Here is a 23,333-nt window from a genome sequence, read left to right on the forward strand (position 1 = left end):
CTCCAGGCAGCATTCACCAGCTTATATGAGGCCCCCAACACATATACAGCAGAGAACTGCCAGGTCTGGGTTCAGTCAGAGATGATGCACCTAACCCTCAAGAGACTGGAGGCCCCAGGGAGTTTAAAGGTCTGGTGGGGTGGGATGGGTTGAGGACATCCTCATGGAGACAGAGGCATGGGGAGGAGGTATGGGATATGGAACAGTCAGAGGGTGGATCATTAGGGTAATAAAATCTGGAGAATAATAATAATAATAATAATAATAATAATAATAATAATAATAAACCTAAATGTAGATCATGTGACCTAGCCACACCACTCATGAGTGTTTGAATACTTGATAGACTCAAGTTCAACATACCATATACTTGCAAATAATAAGTCACTATTGCAGTATTCACTATAGTTAAGACATGGAATCTACTGGCTATTATTCATTAACAGATAATGGGATGAATAGAATATGATACATATACACAATGAAATTTTATTCACATGTAAAGAAAAATGAAGTCACGAAACTTTCAAGAAAATGAAGGGAACTGGAGATCACTATATTAAATGATAAGAACCATACACAGACTATGACATTTTGTTGTCATCTATGTGGAATGTAAACTTAAATCTACATACATACAATACACACACACTATACACACACACACACACACACACACACACACACACACACACACACACAAATACCGTGTTGTGTGTGTGTAGCTTATGAAAGTGTAATACATGCCATGAGAGGGGAGAGATTAATGTCCAAGGAGGAAGGACGGGGAAGGAGAGGCAAATATACCACATGAAGTGAAAGTAGAATTGAGGCATACTTAGGTAAGGAAGATGATCAGCTAGAGGTTGTCAGGAGAGAGTACTAGGTGGTGGGGATGACGAAGAACAAAATACTGACATAATGCATGCAAAGACAGTAACAAATCCCATTACATTGCATGATAATTTACAAATTTAATAAAGATAAAATATCCAGTCTAATGTCTTTCTCCTCTAAAGAACAGTCTTGCATGATGTGAACATTCTCTGTTGTACCAACATCAAATACTATATTGTCATTATTTTAAATCTGGGTTTTCCAATTTTAATGTCTTCTGTCACTGTATGTCTCATTTATTTCCCTTACTGCCTAAGAACCAGCAGTTGGAGTTTTTCATAGTTATAGAAAATGAGATGCCTGAGATTGCAGAATGGAGGCCGGGCTGCTATGGTTCTGCAACTGGAGCACGCTGGGCGTGTGGCAGATCTATGCGCAGCTGGCAGTTCCCAGTGCGTGGGGCATCAGCCTCCCTAGTTTACTTTGGGAGCTGGAGGGGTTCCTGGTCTTTCTTCGTTATCAGCATTACTAGGGGATGCCACTGCTCACCTACCTGGAATGCCCCATTCTCATCACACAAGACACTGTTCTCCTGCTCTTCGTCTTTCATTTCAATGGGAACATGAAGCCAGCCTTTCCCTGCATGGCCATATTTGTGTCTTCTTGGTTCATCCTCAGCTGGCAGAAATGGATCATCAACTTGGCCATGAACTTATGCACAGTCCTTAGTGCATCCAGTAAGTTTGTCCAGCTCCAGTATTTGTGGAAGGCACAAGAATCAGGAGCTGTGAGTGCACTGACCTGGGGTCTCTCTGCCTACACCTGTGCAACAAGAATAATAACAACTTTAATGACCACCAATGACTTGACAATTCTTATACGTTTTGTGATCATGTTGGATTTAACAGCAACAGTACTTCACTACCGGAAGTCTGTCACCAAAGCTGAATGATGGATGTATTCTTTCTACACACAGTGGACTTCAAACAACTGGACCAGATGATGCACCATTGCTTTCCATTGCTACATTTAAAATCTTTTACTGGCCAATAATTTCAGAAACTTTAAATCAGGCTTGTTATACTTGAAAAAGCCACTTAGCTGAATATGGAAACCTATAATCCCAGAACTTGGGAGTCTGAAGTAGCCTGGGTTACACAGCAAATTCAGAGAAGGAAGACAAGGAGAGATGGAAAGAGACACTTGTTTAAAATGCCAAGTTCCTTCCCCTAGTCCCCTAGGTTGTAGAAGGGCTTAGATTGGTGTGTGTGTGTGTGTGTGTGTGTGTGTGTGTGTGTGTGTGTGTTTTGTCCTTCCCCTCCCCACAGGATAAAGTCTCCTACATAGCCCAAGCTATCCTCTAACTTGTGATCCCCCCTTCAGCCTTCTGAGCACTGGGAGTGCTGGACAAGAGTGGACCACACCTGACTGTGATGACTCAAATGATGGAACCTGCCCAAGCAGCCATCTTCACCCTTAAAGTCATGATTAAGTTCCCTGAAGAGCCAGCTACAGCTACACTGTGGCTTTCAGAATATTAAGTAGTCTTCCCACGATGAGTGGGGTCTGCTCAGTCACAAGTGGAACGGTTCACACCTGGGCAGTTTAACACTTCCATAAACTAGTGCTTGGCCTTGGATGTCATAATGCAGTATAACATCCTCTCAGGCCAAGCAGGGCTATCGAAGTATGCAGAGATGTGACTGGGTTCATATACTAAAGCAGTCGTCCAACACAGTGTGCCTTACTAAACAGAGCCCCATCTGTTTAGATGAGGAAATCTCAACTGTCTCTCAATTTAAGCACAATCCCACCATTTTTAAAAGGGCTATATTGCACAATTACCATGGTTGGAACTTTGTATAAGTTTTAGTTACTGGAAGGTATACATACAGTAAAAATTATTGCTAAGTCCTAGCCAATTCTGAGCGATTTTATTCATACTAAAGTAAGAATATCCTAAGCATATCATAAACACTGTAGTCTGCAGTACTTCCTCTGATGTTTTATAAAATCCAGCCTTTAAAAGCTCAGTTTCTTCTTCTCAGTGAATGTCATTATTCTGGTATACTGCAAGAAAGTAAATGATGTTTACTGGAAAATGTTCAGTTTTCTATATTTAATAAACTTAAATTTGTTGAATTCCAAAAACAAAAGAAAATGAATTAAATCATTTGTTAGCCTTAGAGGTACACCGAAAAACTTCCCCTATAAGATCCCACCATATGATTGTAATTCTTATTGTAAATACCGAAAATAGCTATTGACTGTTGTTAGAATACCATCTTGTCACATATTGTCCTGGCACACAACATTTTTAAGGCTCCCCTAAACAAAAATATGATGAGAATATTTTAATATCAATGTTGTAATATGATCTTAAACAATGAGTGATATATGTTCTATACTCAAATAATCTTAGAATAAAATTCTGAAAGGTTATCTAATCATTACATTGATTAGTACATACTTTCTTATTTTACTCACATGATTATTGCTTCAGGGTGTAAATACAATAAAACAAAAGAGATAGCCGAAGAAACAATATTTTTTTTTTTTTTTTTTGCTTCAGGGTCAAGGATATTAGGATCTTTGAGAGGTAGAAATTACTTACAGTACATTTTATACTGCACAGACTGTATGTATATCTGGTTTTCTTCTTTCTAAAACTTTGCAAATAATAATTTTTCTTTACAAATAATGATTTCTCTGACTGAAGGAAGAATACTGGAACAGAAGTGATAGTGTTTAATTAGACCCATATTAGTGCCAATGTAATATTCTTCTACTTCCTTGGATTGAGCCTGGTGAATCTAAAGGCTTCAGCCTTGAGGTGGCTGGCTGCAGCAGTCATCAGATGAACCTGTCCAGGGAGTAGCAGTTGGCTTTATAGATTTACGTGTCCCAGGTTGGCACAGGACCAGTAGTTTTCTTCTTGAGTATTCAAGAATGACCCCTGAGACTTCTGTTTGTGGTGGTGATCTGCCTTTGCCGATGAAAAAGGGAATAACTTATGGCAGGCACCTAAGTAGATGACACTGTAGAGTCCTGCTGAGGACAAGGGCTTAGCCAAAACATATATCCCACTTCAATAATATATTCCCTATAGAACTTTGGTTATACAAAAAAAAAAATCACTTCCCAAACACTCATACAATTTCAGTGCTTTGTTTAGAGATATTGCATCACAAGGCACCTGTCTCTTAATTGGTACACATTTTTGTCAGTGTCCAGATTTAGCTGGGTTTTATCTTCTTTAGATTGAACTCAGAGAAAAAAATTTAAAGGTATTGCGTATAGAAATTTGTATGCTTGGTGCTCTACCTCCTATGTGCATGTAATCCTGGTTTCCAAGAGCCCACAGAGTATTTTCAGATGTTGGCTGCTGGACCACACAATTTTTAGAACAGTGGCATATAACGTGAGGAGCGCACAAATAAGCTAGGCAACTAATTTAGAAAGGCTGGATACATTCTAGTCCTTCCATTTTGTGGATTTATAATTGAAGGCTAACAGAAGCTGTGGAAAAGCTGATCTTGCTGTAAAAGTGACACAAGCATCTTGATTTTGTACCTCCTTTTAGGCCAGGGTGTTTTTATGGGCTAAGGTAATAAAATTGAGACCTTCTCTCTACACCTCAGTGTACACTTTTACACTTAAGTTATGTCTTTCCATATCAGGGTCCCTTCAGCAAAATCTTGCTGGCCTATAGCTGTCTCGTATGAGGCTATGTGATGGCCTGGCAAATACAGAAGTGGATGCTTACAGTCATCTATAGGATGGAACACAGGGTCCCCAATGGAGGAGCTAGAGAAAGTACCCAAGGATCGGAAGGGGTCTGCAACCCTATAGGTGGAACAACAATATGAACTAAACAGCACTCCCAGAGCTTGTGTCTCTAGCTGCATATGTAGAAGAAGATGACCTAGTCAGCCATCATTGGGAAGAGAGGCCCCTAGGTCTTGCAAACTTTATATGCCCCAGTACATGGGAATGCCAGGGCCAAGAAGTAGGAGTGGGTGGGTAGAGGAGCAGGGCAGGGGGAGGGTATAGGGAACTTTTAGGATAACATTTGAAATGTAAGGAAAATATCTAATAAAGAAAAAAGAACACCCCCCAAAAAAGTTATGTCTTGCCAGTAGTTCATCCCAACCAGGTCCTGGAAGACTTACTTGTTTAACACTTCTGTGAGCCCAAGCCTAGTTCTGAAGCAAAGTTGAAGACCTGCATTTCCAGAAAGTTCTATGTTGACTATGTTATTATTGGCCAAGAATTTAAAGAGTCCTGGTTCTAGATGTTTGTTATACACAAAGGACTGAGTTAGCTTGCAGTGGGAGTCAGAGAAAGAAAGGGTAAACATGTAGATGCCATCTAGATCCATTGCCACTGCTTCAGGGTATTCGAGGACCTCTCAGTATGGATGGCTTTCATGGGCCCCCCATGTATTCTCACATTCTGAATTATGTCGTTTGGTTCTGCTCACCACTGTGGAATCTGAGGCTTGGGGATGCTGTAATTGTGTTTCCGTAATTCATAGCTGTATCCAAAGTTCTAATTTCAAGCAAAGTATAAGATGCAGATTGATGATTGATTTCCTGACTAAAGAAGAGAAATATGTGCTGAAAATGCATCCCCAATCCTTATGGCTATTTGTCACTTCGTAGATTTTCTTTGGAGACCCTACTTAAGGCATTTTTCACTCCTCTCTTGGCCTTAGTGAGAGGAGGTATAAGTATGGGACATGGTAGAGCATATGTAGTTCTACCTTCTTAGGAACCTACCTGTTTGTAAGAAGCAAGGACCAGTGCACTATGCGATGAGTTTTAAAAAGTAACTATTCTAGGAAGACTTCAGGCCAATGTTCAGAGTTAGGAAGATTTTTCTTGGTGTATGTCTTTTCTATTTCTTCATTCCAATTTTGGTCAATTATAAAGATGCTTGAAATCTCTGTCTTACGTTTTACTTGATGGTTTGACTAGTTTAGAACATGGGCAGAAAGGAGAAAGGGTTATTAATAGACCCCCTAAATCTTTCAATAAACTGTGAGATTTTTATTTCAAGGTTGGAAGTAGCATAGCACTCAGTACAGAACTTTTGAAAAAATGTCTTGCAAGAATCTCACACAATCAGATCCAGCAATCTGGAAAACGTTTGTTGAGTATCTGTTCAGTTCAAAGGACAGTATTTGAAATTGTGAGAATACCAAGATGAGAAAGCAACTCCAGACCTGTGGGAAATGACAGTCTACTGCAGAAGACAGACACACATATAAACAACTCCCACACATATGCATTTGATGCTGACTGCTTTTATAGGGGAATAAACAGCATACAATGTAGCTTCAGGGAGGGAAAAAGTTATCAGAAAATAAGAATCCTAGGAGAAACTGTTAATGGGTGGGACATGTTGTCAGGGTCTTAAAGAATCATTTACACTGGAGTAGAGAGAAGACTCTGTAGGGTGCTAGGGAAGGTGGCACAGGAAGAAACCTGAATTTGGATTCCTGGGGGCGGGGGGGGACAAGGAAAGGCATTGGATATTCTCATTAAGGGATATCTAGACCGAGGGCTGACCATGGCAACTGTTCCTTAAGGAAGTTATAGGACAGCAGTTGACATAGATTGAACTGAGGAGCAAACTGTCCTGTCTGAACTGATATGAAGATTTCTTCTAAAATCTAAAATCTGTCTTTATATAATGATGTCTCCTACCTTCTTTTTCTAGACTACACTAGATTATTTCCCATAGTTCCCAGCTTACAGTGCTTTGTTCACTTTACCTATTTTATTGCATATGTGTGAGTGTTTTGCCTGTATTATATATATGTGCACTACATGTATGCCTGGTGCCCAATGGAAGTCAGAGAAATAGACTGAGGTTCCTGAAGCTGGAGTTACAGATGGATGTGAGCTACCATGTTGGTACTGTGAACTAGTCCTGGGACTTCTGAAAGAGCTACAACTGCTCTTAACCATTAAGTCATCTCTTTAGCTCCCAATCCCCAATGATTTCCCAAATAATTCTCCTCTGAAAAATTCTCGTAAGTAGGATGTAGAAGGTTTAACATATAAACATTTTATTGAATGTATGCTCCTTGTGATTGAGTGAAAAAAGAAATAATATTTCTCTGTTTCACCATAACCCATAACTTTTTAAAGTCCATGATGATGAATTAATAGAAAAATAATGAGTCATAGGATTTATATGTGACAGGAGTTGCACAGCTCACAATAGATGGGCTTCCAGCATACATTTTGACTAGAGTTACTGAGAATACCCGCCCCAGGAGAACTGGCTGTTGTGTTGCCTAATCTTTCTTCCTGGTATTTTCTTTCCATTTCTCTAGTGCTTAATTCAGGTGGGGACAGAGCCTAAGTAATCTAACTGAGAAAGTAGCTAGACTGGCAGCCCTGTGTCTACATCCTGTCTATCACAACACTGGGTCACAAAGTACCAAGAAAGCAGAAGATCATAAGACAAAAGACATGCAGGATGCTTTTTATGATAATTTTCTTTCATGTATTTGAATGAGGCAATCTCTCTTTTGGCTACGGGATAGGAGTTTGGAACTTTCTCTCCAAGGAATTAAAGAGAAAGAAGGAAACACAACATATAGTAATTGCAAGCAATAGAGATAAACGTTGAAGGAATGCCAAATAAGAAGCCAGAAATAGTCCAATATTTTGAAGTCTAGGAACTAATTCTTTCCTCTCATGCCTCAAGTTGACTTGGGGATGGATTTTTGTTCTGTACCTAGAATTCATCTAGTCAGTGAAAAACATCTACCAAGTCTTTTTGCCTTAAGATTTACCATTTCATTGACATTTTGTTGTCCCATATTCAGCTTTAGATATGATCCTGGCCTAGTATCCTCAGTTTGGTTACATCTTGAACTCATTTTCTAAGAAAATTGTTATCTCCAGTTCCCTGTAAAATTAAGATCATGAAGGTCCATTTATTACTATTAGCCCTTTCTATAGTATCCTTAGATACTCTACCTAGTTCTGGAATTTCTAGAGCCAGAGTGAGGGATAAAAGCAGTGAAATACCAAGTATTTCTGTGAAATACCAAGTATTGAGTCAAGGTTCTACTGACAATAAGCACCCAGACTTTAGGAAACATTTTATAATACTAATTAGCTATCAGGATATGATACTGAACACCCCTCATAGACAAAAACTGGAGAAATAAGGCCATATTGTCTAGACGAGTGGGTCTGAGAATGGAACTTGAAGGTCAAAGTCAGTTTTGTAAACAGAAAAGTCTATAATCAACTGTGTACTCTTGAAGGGTATCTTAGGAGTTAGCCTGGGATGAAACCTAAAAGATCTGTAGAGGGCTTTTAAGGCCAGGCTGAGGAGTTTGGAGCTAATAGTAATAAATGGACCTTCATGATCTTAATTTTACAGAGAACTGGATATAACATAATTTGCTAGAATGATGCAAGTCTGATGCACGATTAGTTGAGCATTAATATTCAGCCCTGGGGGTTGGGGTGTGTGGTGGGGTGCAAGATCTCTGGCATGCAGAGGCTCCACATGGGAAGCTTGGTTGTGGGACATGAGAAGTTGTCAAGGCAGAGTGCAGGCATGTGAAATTTAGTGTCCGGAGGTCAACAAGACTAGATCCATAAAGTGAGCCGAGTTGACATTGTAGTTAAAAGTGATTCTCTGTAAGTGAAGGACAAGATTGCCTACATGAATGACTAACACTTCCGAGAAAGTATTGAGAACATTTGACACTTGGTCCTTTCATGTGATTTGTGGAAGAAATATGTAATTTCTTGAGTAAACAGAATGACACATTTTAAAAATGTTTGCTTTGGAGGAAACAGAGCAACTTAGAAGAGAACCTCCTTAGTTGCATAAAGATTTCCCTTTGTTTGAGGGACTTCCATCGCTACCAGGTCTGAGAGGAGCATGGCTGTCCTTCAAGAGACCAGAAACACACCACACACACACACACACACACACACACACACACACACACACACACACACACACACTGTCAAGCACACAAGCACATGAGCTAGGAAAGCAATTATATAAAACCAATTGAGGCCTATCTACAATGCAGAAAACACCTTTCACGTTTTTCATCTATGTTCCACCTGGGCTGCTCTGATCTCTAACTGGCCAGCCTGTGGCCATGTTTTTATGGCTCAGCTATCTCATGGTGACCCTCCTTCTCTGTGCTGCATACTCTTCTCTTTCATGGTGGTTTCTTCCTGTTCCTTTCCTCCTCATGGTCCTCTCTTTCTCTAAGCCCATGAAACCTCAACTGCACCTATCTTTTCTGCCCTGCTATTGGCTATTGGCATCTTTACCAATCACAACTAACTGGAGGCTGAGTCACAGGGACAACATGCAGACTTCAGGTCTTGGGTGTCTGCACTTATCATTACAATAAACAGTAAAAGATGAAACCTCAGTAGGGTAGATGATTTTTCATAAACTTTATTTATCATTAAATCTTTCTCTCTCCTTTAAACTGTGTTCCTTTGGTAACTAATCAAGGTGTATATTTTCTGCTTAATGTCTCTTGGAACAGTATGTCAACTTCTATGCATGGTGATCCTACTGTGTGCAAAGAATACTGGATAACTGAAAAAGAGAATGAGAGATGGTTTTTACGTATGGAATGCTCAGAAACATGTAAGCTCTTAATAAACATGACTCAATTGCAGTGGCTATAGTTAGTCTGAGACTGAACTAAGGGGAATGGTAGAGAGCGACGTTTTGTTCTGAATTGCCAGACGTGATTCCTACCAGGGAATGATACTTCCTGTGTGATTTATGACAACACATAAAATACAAGTAAGATTAAAAAAAAAAAAACCATACACATGGAAGGGAAGGGCATTCTAGGTAGTTAAACACATTTGAAAATATCACTTTATTAATGAATCCATTCCACCAATGCTTATTAAAAACCTAGACACAGCACCTGGGATAAGGGATACAGAAATAAATGAAATGAACATGGGCCATGTTATTTTTAGACTCTGTTCTCTGTGCCCCTAAGATATTGTTCTTACATATTTCTCCTTTTCTCCCCTGGATCCCTGATTTGATTGACACTTCCTTTAAATAAATATGGATCGCTCAAATCTCTATGAAGAAAATATTGAGTCTTTTCACTTTATGAGCACATCATATCACAATGAGATCATTGTTTGGTAGTGCGTTTTTGTTCATTATTTTGAAAGCTCATTTTATTTTCTGTCTTGGGGATTAATGATCTCCTTTTCCCAAGCCAAGATGGTTGTTGTAACTTTTGAGACCCAGAGCAATTGGAAGCCCCTCGTTCTCAGCTGCCTGGAGAGATGTCCTGATTTCTGTGCTGTCACAGATAATTTTGCTGTGGTCAAGATGAAGCAGTGTCTGAAATGACAACATAAGCCCTCTGCCCTATGTAGCAGATGTAATCATAGACTCCTGCTGTAGGGAAAGCAAGGAAAGCTATTCTCTCTTTGTTTCTGATTCCTTCCCAGACCTATTTTATGAGTTTTCAACTTATACAAGGCAAAAAAATCCCATGATTTCATGGAACACAGATGCCCTATATTGCCAAGTATCACATACATTCAATGCCCTATCTCAGTTTGTTCTCTGAAGTCAAGCCAAGGGAAATACAATAAATTGAAAATTCCATTCTCTAAGATTCTTAATTCTATAGGGTCAACAGTTGAGCTAAAGTTTTGAATGAATTGAGTAGACGTGATATTGTGAGGACATAAGTCCAGATGCCTGTGTGACCAGGGTACTTAATAAGCATATCATGGCCTTTGTCAATCACAATATCATCTGTAACAGTTCCAGGTATCGATCAGTTTTCTGAGATTGGTATTGCTCTTCTAACCCTGTTAATTCTCTTCTGACTTTGCTGTTGTCCTTGCTGATTTCATCATCTTCTTAGTCCAGAAAGTTTCATTTTTTTAAAAAAATATGTCTTCTAATTAGTTTGCTGTTCATTTTGAGTCTTTCCTATTTCTTTAATCCAAGTATATGTTCCAATTCACACTCTGAAAAATGTGGCTATTTCACAGTGTTGCAGGAGAATACAGATTGAGGTAAAAATTAACATATGAAGAAAGTCACTGTAGAGAGAAATAGAATAGAAGCCCCTTTCCACAAAGGCTGACATGTAACAAAATATGTGGAGAGGACATAAAAGTTCCAATTTATTGTGCATCAAGGGTAGGGCTTTTTCTAATGGCCTCTGCTTCTATCACTGTCTATGAGTTTATGATCCAATGCTTTGTTCCAGGACACAAGAACCAAGAAATCCCAGAGAGTGCACTCTGGACCCTGATGTCCCTGTTCACCTAAAGATAATATTGCCTACCTACCTCCCAATACCTTTCAGCCAATCTAGACTTCTTTTGTACTCCACGTTTTCAGTCCAACAGGGTTTATATCTATCATTTTCCATAAAAAATTTACAGACCTATATAAATGTTTCATTTTCCACAGGGTTTTAGACCTTCTCATAGTCTTTCTTCCACTGCCCTGTTGTCCTACTTCAGTCTAAGGCTTTGGTGTTTTGTCCCTGCTAGGGGTATGGTGCTGTGTCTTCCCCCAGCCCCCATATGAGGGAAAAGTCTCCCTACATTTAGTCTTTGTGGTGACCTTGGAACTAGCCCTAGAGGCCTCCTAGACTCAGTGTCTAATACTGAGAAGCATGCAACTTTCATTCTGCAGTTGGCTTCTTTTATGTGCCGCATCATCATTATCTTTTCCTTTCCAATGTGACACGGACATTTCCCTGGACTCAGATACAATTTCCTAATACTTACCAGAACCAGCCCTCATTGCGTTCTTTAAACAAGCATGGCTTTTATTATAGTTACCAAGGAGCTGTAGTTATATTCTCTCAGTAGATAGACCCTAATCTCTTATTTAAACATATAGTAACTGAAGAAAGGTATGGGGACAGGTATATTTGCATTCATATGACATACAGATATATCTTATGAGATGTATAAATCCAGCTGTTAAAGATGAATATGCATGGATACAATGTGTACAGCTTTAAAGTGACAGTGTTTGTTCATTAGTGTAGTATTTCAGTAATAGAAGTATATAGAAGGATAATTAGTTTCTTCAACTGTGGACCTGAATGATAAAGTACACATGACTGTATGGGCTCATACAGGTGCAGGTGCATGTTAGAGGAGTGGTGTGTGTGTGTGTGTGTGTGTGTGTGTGTGTGTGTGTGTGTGTGTTCGTTCATGCATGTGCATCCACATGTCATTCCACCTAATTCCTACCTGTCTCATATCAACTTTGATTTACAGGTTGTTGCTACATTTCTCAATTTTATCAGTACTTGCTTTAAGCCTCTCTTCTCAGATATTTGCATTAAGGAATTAAAAATAAATCCAGTGGGAACACACATGGATTTCAGTTTTCTGAGGTCCCCAAGGCAGTGGCTGGTACTGGGGGAAAAACAGATTTTAATTTATTTTCAAGGCTTGAATTTTGCTGTTCCAGTTCTGAGAAATTGCAGAACACTGGAGGCTGGTCCCCAAATATCGGATCTCTCCATACTCTTGTTCCTCCTCTATCTCACCTAGAAGACAAAGCTGGAGACTGTCCCGCGCCAACCGTCTCGCCAGCAAGAACGACGCGGCACACAAACAGGATCCTTCTGTAGCAAAGCTTTTATACTCTTGAGAGGGAGAGCACAAGCTTCCAAAAAACGGAGACCCTGAGCAACAAAACTGCCTCCCTTATATAGGAGCTCTACTCCGCCTCGGACGTGGCGCTGATGGATTGGCACAGGTCGAATCATACGATGTGATGTCAGAGGTGAGCACTCCGGCCCTTAGGGTGTGGCCTGGCTTACACATGCGCAACATAGTATCACTCCCAGCAACGGCTGTAACGGCTATGTGAGGCCGGCTATGTGAGGCGGCGCTCCACAGGAGACTCCAGAATTTAAGATGAATAGACCTAGAAAATCTTTTTGCATAATGCTTGCTTTAAAGAAGACAAAATTTTAAGAGGAAAGGTTATTGCACAAGACACATACCTACAAAGTGAGGGAGTTTACAACAAGCCATCTCTTACTTCCTCTTTGAAAGATGTAGAGTACGCTGCTCTCTTCTTTCATATGAAGATCGCGGTCTTCTTAACTTGATACATGTTCTTCCTGGTGGAATCATAGGCATCCTCAGATCCATCCTATCCTTGAGGACTCCTGACATTTTAGTCTTTGCTTAAAGAATGTGCCTGAGCCATTTCTTTTTTGAACTGTGACTAATCAGTCTTTCTTTCTTTCTTTCTTTCTTTCTTTCTTTCTTTCTTTCTTTCTTTCTTTCTTTCTTTCTTTCTTTCTTTCTTTTTCTTTCTCCATAGATAAAATTTGGACAGAACTTCAGGGAAGGATCCCTCTTATAATACTGAGGTGTGATTCTTATACACTTGGTAATGAATATGTGTAGTGTGTAATTGATACTGAAGATACACGTGACCTGAAGTCACAGAACTCAGTTTTTTTCTACATTCCTTTGATGCATGAGCTTCCTATTCCTTAAACATACCAAGGATACTTAAAGCCCCTTTGCACTTGCGCACTATGTCTAGTGCACTCTTTGCACTAGAACTCTGCCCTCTGACAACTGCAGAAGATATTATCAGCTACTTTCCAGTGGGTGCCATCATATACCATGACCAAAAGCAACTTACATAAGATCTTAGTTTGTCATACTGTGTTATAGTTAGATAGATAGATAGATAGATAGATAGATAGATAGATAGATAGATAGATAGATAGATAGATAAATCAGGCAGTTGGTACAAGAAGACAAAACTCACATCTCAACTACAAACTGGAAGCAGAAAGGCAATGATCAGTGAAATGAGGCACACAACTTTAAATCCTGCCCCAAGTGATACTTTCTCCAGCAAATCTCTACCTCCTAAAAGTTCCATAATTTTCATAAACTGTGCCCCTAATTGGGAACCTATGGGATGAACTTATACATAGGCCTATGGGGGATATTTATTACTCAAATCACCACAGAGTGTCACCTCTTTTAGGTTATCAAGACTTTGCCTGACTGGCTGATATGAAAAATAACCTGTTTCACCAACATGCTTTATTTGTAAACCTGTGATTGTTATAGCAATGGCAGTTCTTATATCATATTGCAGTGTGACAGCAGAGATTTCATGTGTCTTATTTCCTGTTGATTTCTTCATAATTATAAAAACACAAAACCTATAAGGCCCTCGTGTCTATTAAATGTGAAAATGAGAAAAACATAAATAAATGTAATAACCTTTTTTTTTAATACTGTGATATCTTTCATTTTCCTTAGTACTACAAATTTCAAGAATTCTTCTATGGACAGGGCTGGTCTGTTTGGTTAGAATTCTTGTCTGCAGCCACCATGAACAATTTTGTGGAATTCTATTTCAGGCTTCACTAATGGCAGAAAGGAGGTATTTCCATTTACTCTTACTTGGTTCTTCCAAAGGATGTGTCAGGGAGCCCAAGGCATAGCAATACTACCTAGTCCTGTAAATACCCTCATTCTTTGGGCCTTTAATCCCTTTGTAAAGCATAATATTCCAGCTTTGGCAGCATCTGCTTGGAGGGACATTAAAGTCAGGAAGGCTTTATAGGAATCATGGCACCAACCAAGGGCAACAAATTCTACTAGACAAGAGCAAGAGAGGGTCTCTGGCATCAGAAATAAGACAGGGATCCAGTTATTCAGAGCCAGACATAAGGGGAAAACTTGGTTAAAGGCAAAGAAGAGGAGGCTCAGTGACTGAATTTAGACTATAAGTGCTTTCAATCCCTTCATTATCTCCTTATATCCTCTCACACAAAGGAACCAGAATATGATGAGACACAGAGCATCCTAGTTTGCTGTGTATTTCATAGATTAACGGAAGATGGTGGGCATGATCGTATCCAGACGGCTGGGGAATGAAGTGGTTCCTTTCGTGCTTTCTTATCTCTAAGGGGAAACACTTTCCTGAACATTTTTAGGTGACTGCCCACATCTTGGTTATCCACTGTAGAAGAAGGAAGACCATAGTAGGTACTAATAATTATCAAGCCAACAGGCTATAGAATCACAGAAAGTGCAAATCTCTGAGCATGTGTTTGATGGCCTTTCTAAATTGGATTGATTGAAGTAGGAAGACTCACCCTAAATGTGCTCTGCCCTAATTTCTAGGCAGGAGTCCCAAATTGCATACAGGGGAAAAGTCATTGCGCACAAACTTTCATTGTTTTTTGCTTCCTGGATGCAGTGCGATTAGTTGCCTTGCGATCCTGTTGACATGACATTGCTATGATGGGTGTTTCTCCAGACTGTGAGCCAAAATGGCAACTTCCTTCCTTAAGTTGCTTATGTTGTGGTTTGATCACAATGAAAAAATAAAACAGGGAAACAGCAATATACAGGAAAGTGCTTCTGAAGAAGTGGGGCTATAGCTAAAATATACCTGACTATGTGCTTTATGAGCCTTTGGAACTAGTTTGATGTGAGTAACATGAAAGAGTTTGCATAACTGGGCTACAAAAGGCCCTAGAAAAGATTAGCAGTCCATTTTGATAGGAGTTTGGAGGGTCAGGATGCTAACAATAATTAGTAGAAGTAGAGACCCAACTTGCGAGGTTTCAGAAGGGAACAAGGACTCTAGGAGAAACTGAGATAGAAGGCCTATATGTTATATTCTGGATTTACTCTCTATTCTTTCCACGTTTTGGAACTTGAGTAAGAATTCAAAATTAATTAGTTTGGCAGAGGATATTTAAAGGCAGAATGACATTCAGGTCATGGCATTGGTACAATGTTCATCCAGGTATATAGCAAGAAAGAGAGTAAAGAATGGAATAAAGTTTAATGTTACTGACAAGTCAAGTTGAAAGGCAACTGTAATTATTTAAAAGAGTAGAATGATTAAATGGAAACCAGGTGTTCTTTGAAAATTAGAAGGGTACTCAAGGACAAGAGCCAATCCGTGGAAGGCTTTGTCTTGTAAAGATATTAATACAGGTGGGAGAAAGCGAGCCTCAACTTGGAAAGCCACAGAATATATTACATATGTGAAGGTTGCCATATCAAGAGATGTTCACTTTGAGGTCAGCTTGGAAGAAAGACGAAGGCTAATGAAACTGTTGTCCAGGGCTTGGGGCTACATCGTCATTTGGCATCAGAACGTGGTGGCATTATCCATGACATTGTTCTTGGAGGCATGACAGATGGCCAGCATGAAAGGAGTATGGAGGCTTGTGTCAAGGTTCAAGAAGGCTACTGAGGCCAAGCAGGGTATAACAGAGCCTGGTTTTCTGCAAGAAGGCCTCAGGAGATCCTAGGGAAAGGCTATAAAGGTAAAGCCTAAATTTAAAAGGGGGATTTAGGAGATTAGTGATGTTAGCGCTGTGATCTGTTTATTATGGAAAGATGAACTCATGCCATGTAGCATGCCCCAGAAAGAGGTTAAGTGTGCTATAGGCTACAAAACTGGCGGGATAGACAAGTTACTTAGGCTTGTCAAGCCCAGAGGATGACGTCAGAAACCCCAGATGTTGGACAGGAAGCTTGGGACTTACGGTTGTCTTGCTGGGTTTTGTTCAACTTTGCTATGAGCTTGCCTTAATATGCTCCCATTCTTCTTTTTTTTTAGAATGTGAATGTCGATATTATTGTATATTAGAAATTTATAACATGTGATTTATTGAATGATTGATTAATTGAATGATTGATAGTGAGTGGGTGGTTAGACAAGGTTTTATATAGTCCAGGCTAGTTTCAAATGTGCTGTGTAATTAAGGATAATCATGAACTTGATTCACCTCCTTCCACATCACTATTGCAGAGATTATAGACATATACCACCACACTTCACAGGATTACTTTTTTGAATTGTGACAGGAGATGACTGTTAAAAGTTTTCCTTCGGTCTTGGAAGAGACTCTGCACGTGTGTGTGTGTGTGTGTGTGTGTGTGTGTGTGTGTGTGTGTGTGTACGTGCGTGTGTGTGTCTGTATTTAAAATATGTGTTTTCAACAGTTTAGGAACTGGCAAAGATAAAGACGACTTTGAAGCTGAGATTCATGCCATAGCCTTTTGAGATGGCCAAGAATCTACAGGATAAGAAGAGGCATATAGTGGCTTAAAGTCAAGTTGTCAGGGAGTTGACTTAGGATGGTTAAAAATAGACAGGCTCTAGAAGCATCCAAAAGGACAGATCTCTTAAAGATATGCCTGAGAGGATTTTTCTAGATTAGGTTAACTGAGGTGGGAAAACACATTCTGAATGTGGGAATCACCATTTTTGAGATAATGGTTGCGGTTACAGAGCATGTGCTGTACAGCAGTTGAGCTATGGCTACATCCATGCTCTCAGACCCAGAGTGATTTTGAAATCAGGATAATTTACCACTTTTAATATGATACTACTGTGAGTTAAAACTGTAAAGCTCAAACCAAAACCCGAAACACACCTACTCAGCATAGTTAATAACTGAAAGTTGGAAAATGTATTCTTCTCTGTCTCCTGCCCACAACATATCACCAGATTACCAGATGTTTCTGTTTTTCTAGTCACAGAGAACTAATATGGACAGTTTAAATAAATCCTAAATGTCAAGGTTTCGGACTCTGACACCTGGTAGATATCACTTGCAATGTGGAAACAATGAAATTCTCACTCAGACTGGAAGGTTATTAAGGTGAAAAGTGTGGTGATGGGCTTGGGGTGAGGTTAGCCTGATTATTACACACACACACACACACACACACACACACACACACACACACACACACGACATGGAGCAGGCCTATATTAACCTTCCTAAAACTCACCTCCCTCATTTGTAAATAAGGATAATCACAGGCCCAAATGGTACAATGAAATGAATCATGACTTTTCTTGTCTAAATTGTTCTTCAGTTTTTGGAAACACTAAAACTTTCATTTCACTCATCTTAGATCTAGAACACATACAGGTTGCAGAAATTACTGGTATTGTGTGTGTGTGTGTGTGTGTGTGTGTGTGTTCATTTGTTTCTGGCCATAGATGATTCAGTTGGATATATCTTTGAATTCTGGGTATCAACTTCCTATGTATTTTCACAGGTACCATTCAGAAATTCAGTATCAAGATACTTCATAAAGGAACAATAGTCACTACCTCACTGACTGACATTAAAATGTCCCCAGTGCCGGCTTTATCCGATGCTCACAGTGCTTTGAATGAGTCGACAGAGTCAGATGCTCAGTGAACTTTTATTGCTTATGTTGCAGTTTCACAACTCTGCTAAGACAGTGCAATCCCAGTGCCCCTGTGCTTACACGGGAAAGCAGAAGCTAATTTCGTTTCTGGGAGTGCTGGGAGAGCTCGGTAGTATTTTTCATCACTAAAGACAGAAAAGGAGATAACTTTTTATTTTATTTGTTTGGCTCTTGGTTGTTTCTGTCTAATTTTTTTTTATGTGATCAAAAAGAGACAGTTTTGAGTGCTGCATCTGCCTTGCAATTTAAAATGATGGTCTCATTATTTTCTGGGTGGTAAAGTAGCCAGGTCTTGGGGGAAAATAGTTTAAGGAGAAATTTACTAATGGAATTCTGAGTATGTTTTCTTTCCTTTTATTTCTCACTTATTTCTAAGCTAGCAGGAATGCAGAAACAATTAAGCCATAGGAGAAATCTCCTGTGGATTTCAACACCCTGTCTTCAGTCCTCAGCTGCCCATTTCTATGAGGAGAAATTTCAAGTTCCTATGTCCAAACATTTCAGCCTTGGCAGAGATATGATCTGCACTTAGCAGATGAGCTCCCACAGCCTGGGACAATAGAACGAGAGTCTGACTGAACACGAGGTAGATCCCACCAGCAACTCAGAAGACACCACCTGGGAATCTCTCTTTTATTTTCCAAAGATTAATAAACTCAAGATATTCTTGTTCAGTGCACGCTTTGAAAACCACTGACATTAATTGTACACTAAAGCGCAGAAGAGCAGATGTAACCTTTTAGTTCCCTAATAGTTAAAATAAGAATTCACTAATTCAGCCCCCCAAACTTACTCTACCCTTCCAAAGAAACAAAAATAAAAGATAAGCAAGGAGATATATATATTTTTTTATCTCTAGTTTTCTCTCCTTTGCTTCCCGACCTTTGGTTGATGTTCTTTCTCTTAGTGTATTAGAAGGTTCCAAATGGTATGGTCGCAGTGGCTAAAGGCTACCTCTGAGGTTGTCATTCACCCAAGCTTGTACTAGGTGCTTTTGTATTCCCATGACCATAGTACATAAAAGAGAGAAGGGGATCTTCATAGCTTCAGAGAGATTAGTTCACTATATAGGGAAGGCATGGCAGAGAAAGACATTCAGTTGATGGTGGCAGGAAAATGCAGCGGAGGCTTTCCACCATGGTAGAACTGGAAGCAGAGAGAATAACAGACAGGAGCTGGGGATGGTATTCCCTCAAGACCAACTTTCTCCAAGTAGGCCCTAAAGTTTCTACAGTCTCCAGCAACAGTGAGACAAACTGGATACCACACATTCAAAACACCAGATTATGTGTGTGGGTGTGTGTGTGGGGCACAGCACATCAACCCATAGCAAAATCCCAAGGAGAGGAGTTCACAAGTACGTTGTAGAGGTAAGGTTTTACTGTGTAGGGATGGAGCACTCCAACTGGAGTCTGAACCTCTCTCCTCCACAGACATCCCCATACCAGTTTGATTTGTTCTTCTTTATCCACAAAGCTTTCAATGATGCCAGCTGAAATTAATCTCTCCAACTTCTGGTTTGTAATGGTTTTTTTTTGTTGTTGTCGTTTTTGTATAAATATCCTTAGTATAATATTCTCCATTGCATACACATATCAAACACACACCACCGCCATCGCCACCCTTATTAATCTTTATGAGATACCGCGGGTGGGATGTTAGAAGTTGGTTGCATTCAGATATGGTGTGCTACAGATTATGTGTCTTGAAACTGGTTTATGCTTGTCTGGGTTACTACTGTTGCTGTGATAAAATACGGTGACAGAAACAACTTGAAGAAAGACGATTTTTCTCTCACAGTTCCAGAGTACAATCCATCCTGGTGGAAAAGTCCTCATGGCAGGAGCCCGGGGATGCTCGTCACAGTGCATCCATCGTCAAAACTCGTGGCAGGAGCTGACTTTCTCCTTTCTGTGTAGTCCAGGTCCCTAACTCAGGAAAGAGTGCAACTTGCTTTTCCCACTTAATAAATATAATTCCTCACACACATGCCCAGAGGATAAATAACTTTTCCCAGATACGTCTGTAAGTTTTTGTCTTACATGATTCCAGATGCTGTCAAGTTGTCAATCAATAGTAACCATCACAATGTGAGAAAAAGATATTCTTCCCGGTATACTCCAATTCATATAGCCAAGATAGCTCTATCTTCTCTTTCAAATGACATATTTTTAAATATCAAGCAGGGGTATGTGCCAGAAACACAGGAGATAAAAGTGCCAGCAGATCCTCTTCTGTAAGAAATTCACCATTGTGTCCAACTGGTAAACAGGTTTGTGGCGAATTTCCATTCTTTAGTGTAGTTAACTTTTTTATTTTCCTCCTCAAATATTTTAAGCCTCCTCATGTTAACTGCTATTTCAAAAACTAAACAAAAATTTCAAAAATCTTAGTATAGGAAAATAACATCTGGTAAAAATAGACGGAGAAAATAGACTAATCATTTTTAACAGACTTTCTGTATCCACCACTATTACCTTTCATCTTTGAGGCAGGATTATATGTGTCACTTCTAATTTATGAGAGGCTGTGGACACAGGCTAAAGGTAATCATATAAGTAACAATACTAGGAATAGTCAGACGTTATAATTGCTAATTTAAACTTAAGTCATCAGTCAAATCCAAGAAGATAGTTAATATCTCCTTAAAAATACTTTTTATTGCCACCTTTGCCTTTTCTTCTAGCACTTTGATGCTTTTCATTATGTCACAATCCTAAGTAGCTACTTCTCTTTCTTTTTTTCTTTTTTTATTAGATATTTTCTTTCTTTACATTTCAAATGCTATTCCGAAAGTTCCCTATACCCTCCCCCTGCCCTGCTCCCCTACCTTTGCCTCTTCTCTGTGTGGTTCTAGCTAAATAATTTCCATTCAGTTACTATTGAGTGCACTTATTTTTTTTCTTTTATCATTTCCACTGGATCAAGCCTAGTGGATCCAGTGACTAGTTTATTTAGGCTCATGATATTTTTAGTTTCCATTTACCATGTGGTTTTTCTCTATAGTTTTGGATTATGGAATGAGATAGTTTTCTCTCATTCTAATAGAGTTTATGCTTACATTGGAGAGTATAGAGAATTTATTGTTTAATAAATGCTCTTGCAGTGTTTCAGAGTCAATGTCTGTTAACTATTTTTTTTGCAATATATTAATGCTTCCATTTTCCCATATTTTGTAAGTTAGCGTTAGATCTTGGGTGTCTTTAACATTCTAATATAAAAGTATGAATCTTATTCATGATCTGTACAGAACCTTCCACTCACTTGTTTCGTCAGGCTTGTGACCCAGTAACAGGTTTCTCTCTGCTGTATGCCTCCTCTGTGGGTTGTGGGTTGGTGTGGTTCTGTTTCCACAGCCTCTGTCCTACTCGTATCACTGAGCAGCCACATAATTCAACCCCAGAAAGTCTGTCGTGGACAACTTAGGGGCGAGTTCCATGAATATACAGCTCAAATTCAAGGATAGAAATAATGGTATTCACCATACAGATCTTGGATGGAGACTTGGAGAATGCCAAACAAAAACCACATTCTAACTGTGAAGTGGCACACCACCAGAAGGTGACATTTTATTACCCCTAGATGTGCTTTCTTTCCAGCTTTAAGAAGGGACTAAAAATAGGATTCTGGGCCTGGCAGAATAAAAATGTGTTTACTCTTTCCAAATCCCATCAGATTTTGTTCTTTTCTTTAATCATAATATTTCAAGAGAAAGTGAGTCTTGTGTTCCAATCTGGAATTTCACAGCAGCTACGCTGGCCTCTTTCCTTTGGGCAACAACTGCAACATTACTTAGTTGTCTTGAAAGATTGAGGACTAGAATCCCGGGACAAATGGTATTCTACCAGTAGGCACTGGGCCTTTTAAAACCAGAGCTGCTGCTGCATTCAGACTTCAGGAAAGCATCAGGTTGGTAAGTGCATGATCCTTTATGTTAGTAGGCAGTTTTCTCTGTTCTTGAAGTTGTCTCAATCTCTAATGTCTTTACTCTCCTTGTCTGTCCATTTCTTAATTTTTCAGTGCTTGCATGGTGGCTATAGCAGTGAATGGGGCAGAAAATACTCATGCATTCACGGAACTCACATCCTAATGGCAGAGAGTGGAAGGAAGGCACGAGTGTAACTTTAAATATAAATTAATCCTGGCAGCGTGGTTCGATACCAGTTTCAATGGTTTAAGTTCCCTAGTGAAAGACACACACACACACACACACACACCCTTTACATTTTAATATGCCTTAAACAGCACAATAGCTGGTCCACTGCCTACATTTCATACATCTACCCTCCTCTGATAATCCTGAGTTATCATTTATTAATTCTATGTTCTATCTTGGCTACTCTAGACCTGGCTGGGCAGCCTCTGGGCCATGCTCTCCTGGCTCCTTCACATGGTGGCCATGCTTCTCTGTCCAGCACTCAGGCATGGTATCTCTCCTCTCCTCCACACTCTCTCTCTTCTCTTCTCAGTCCCAAGCCTGGGAATTCTAAAATCCTGCCTCTGTCGGTCCTCCCTAGATGTTGTCCGTTTGCTTCTTTCTTTACCAATCAGAAACAAGTGGGGTCAGATTCCCAGAAGCTATGTGCAGACACACTCGTGTAAGCAAGCAGGATTTTGGGGGGGAACACAATTAGCACTTGTAATTCAAGCAGCTATCCACACAAGAAAGGAGAAAGATAGGGGGAGGTAGAGAAAGGTTAACTAGAGACAAACGTGGATACAATCATACTACAGTATTAAAACAGAATAATGAGATGTCAGGAAAACCTGTCTGACATACACAAAAGTCATGAGCAAACCTATTCCATGTACACTCTATTCGGAGGAAACTGTTTTCTCAAGGACACTGTAGCAGAGACTGGGTAACAGTGGCATACAACGTGTCAAGGGCTAGAATGGAAGTGGCAAGGAGGGAAGTGGGACCAGATAATGTCATAGAGATGGTCACTAACCCATTTCATAGCTGTGTGTAAAGTGCAATCACTTTCCTCTGTAGGAGTCCTTTTAAAATTTCATCTAAAATATATCCTTCTCTTAGACTTGAGTGCATTGCCATATACATAAAATCACACATACATACATGCACACATGCACACAAACATGCACACACATATATAATATCATATATATATAAAACATACACACACACATATATACACACAAACACATACACACACATATACACACACACACATATATATATATATATATATATATATATATATATATATA

General features: G+C 39.5%; 1 pseudogene; it reads left to right on the forward strand.

The window, feature by feature from the left end:
* Positions 1-1,210: 1,210 nt before the first annotated feature.
* LOC110335332 lies at positions 1,211-1,789 on the forward strand (annotated as a pseudogene).
* Positions 1,790-23,333: the final 21,544 nt, after the last annotated feature.

This window comes from Mus pahari, chromosome 17 (assembly GCF_900095145.1).
Source record: "Mus pahari chromosome 17, PAHARI_EIJ_v1.1, whole genome shotgun sequence".
NCBI lineage: Eukaryota > Metazoa > Chordata > Mammalia > Rodentia > Muridae > Mus > Mus pahari.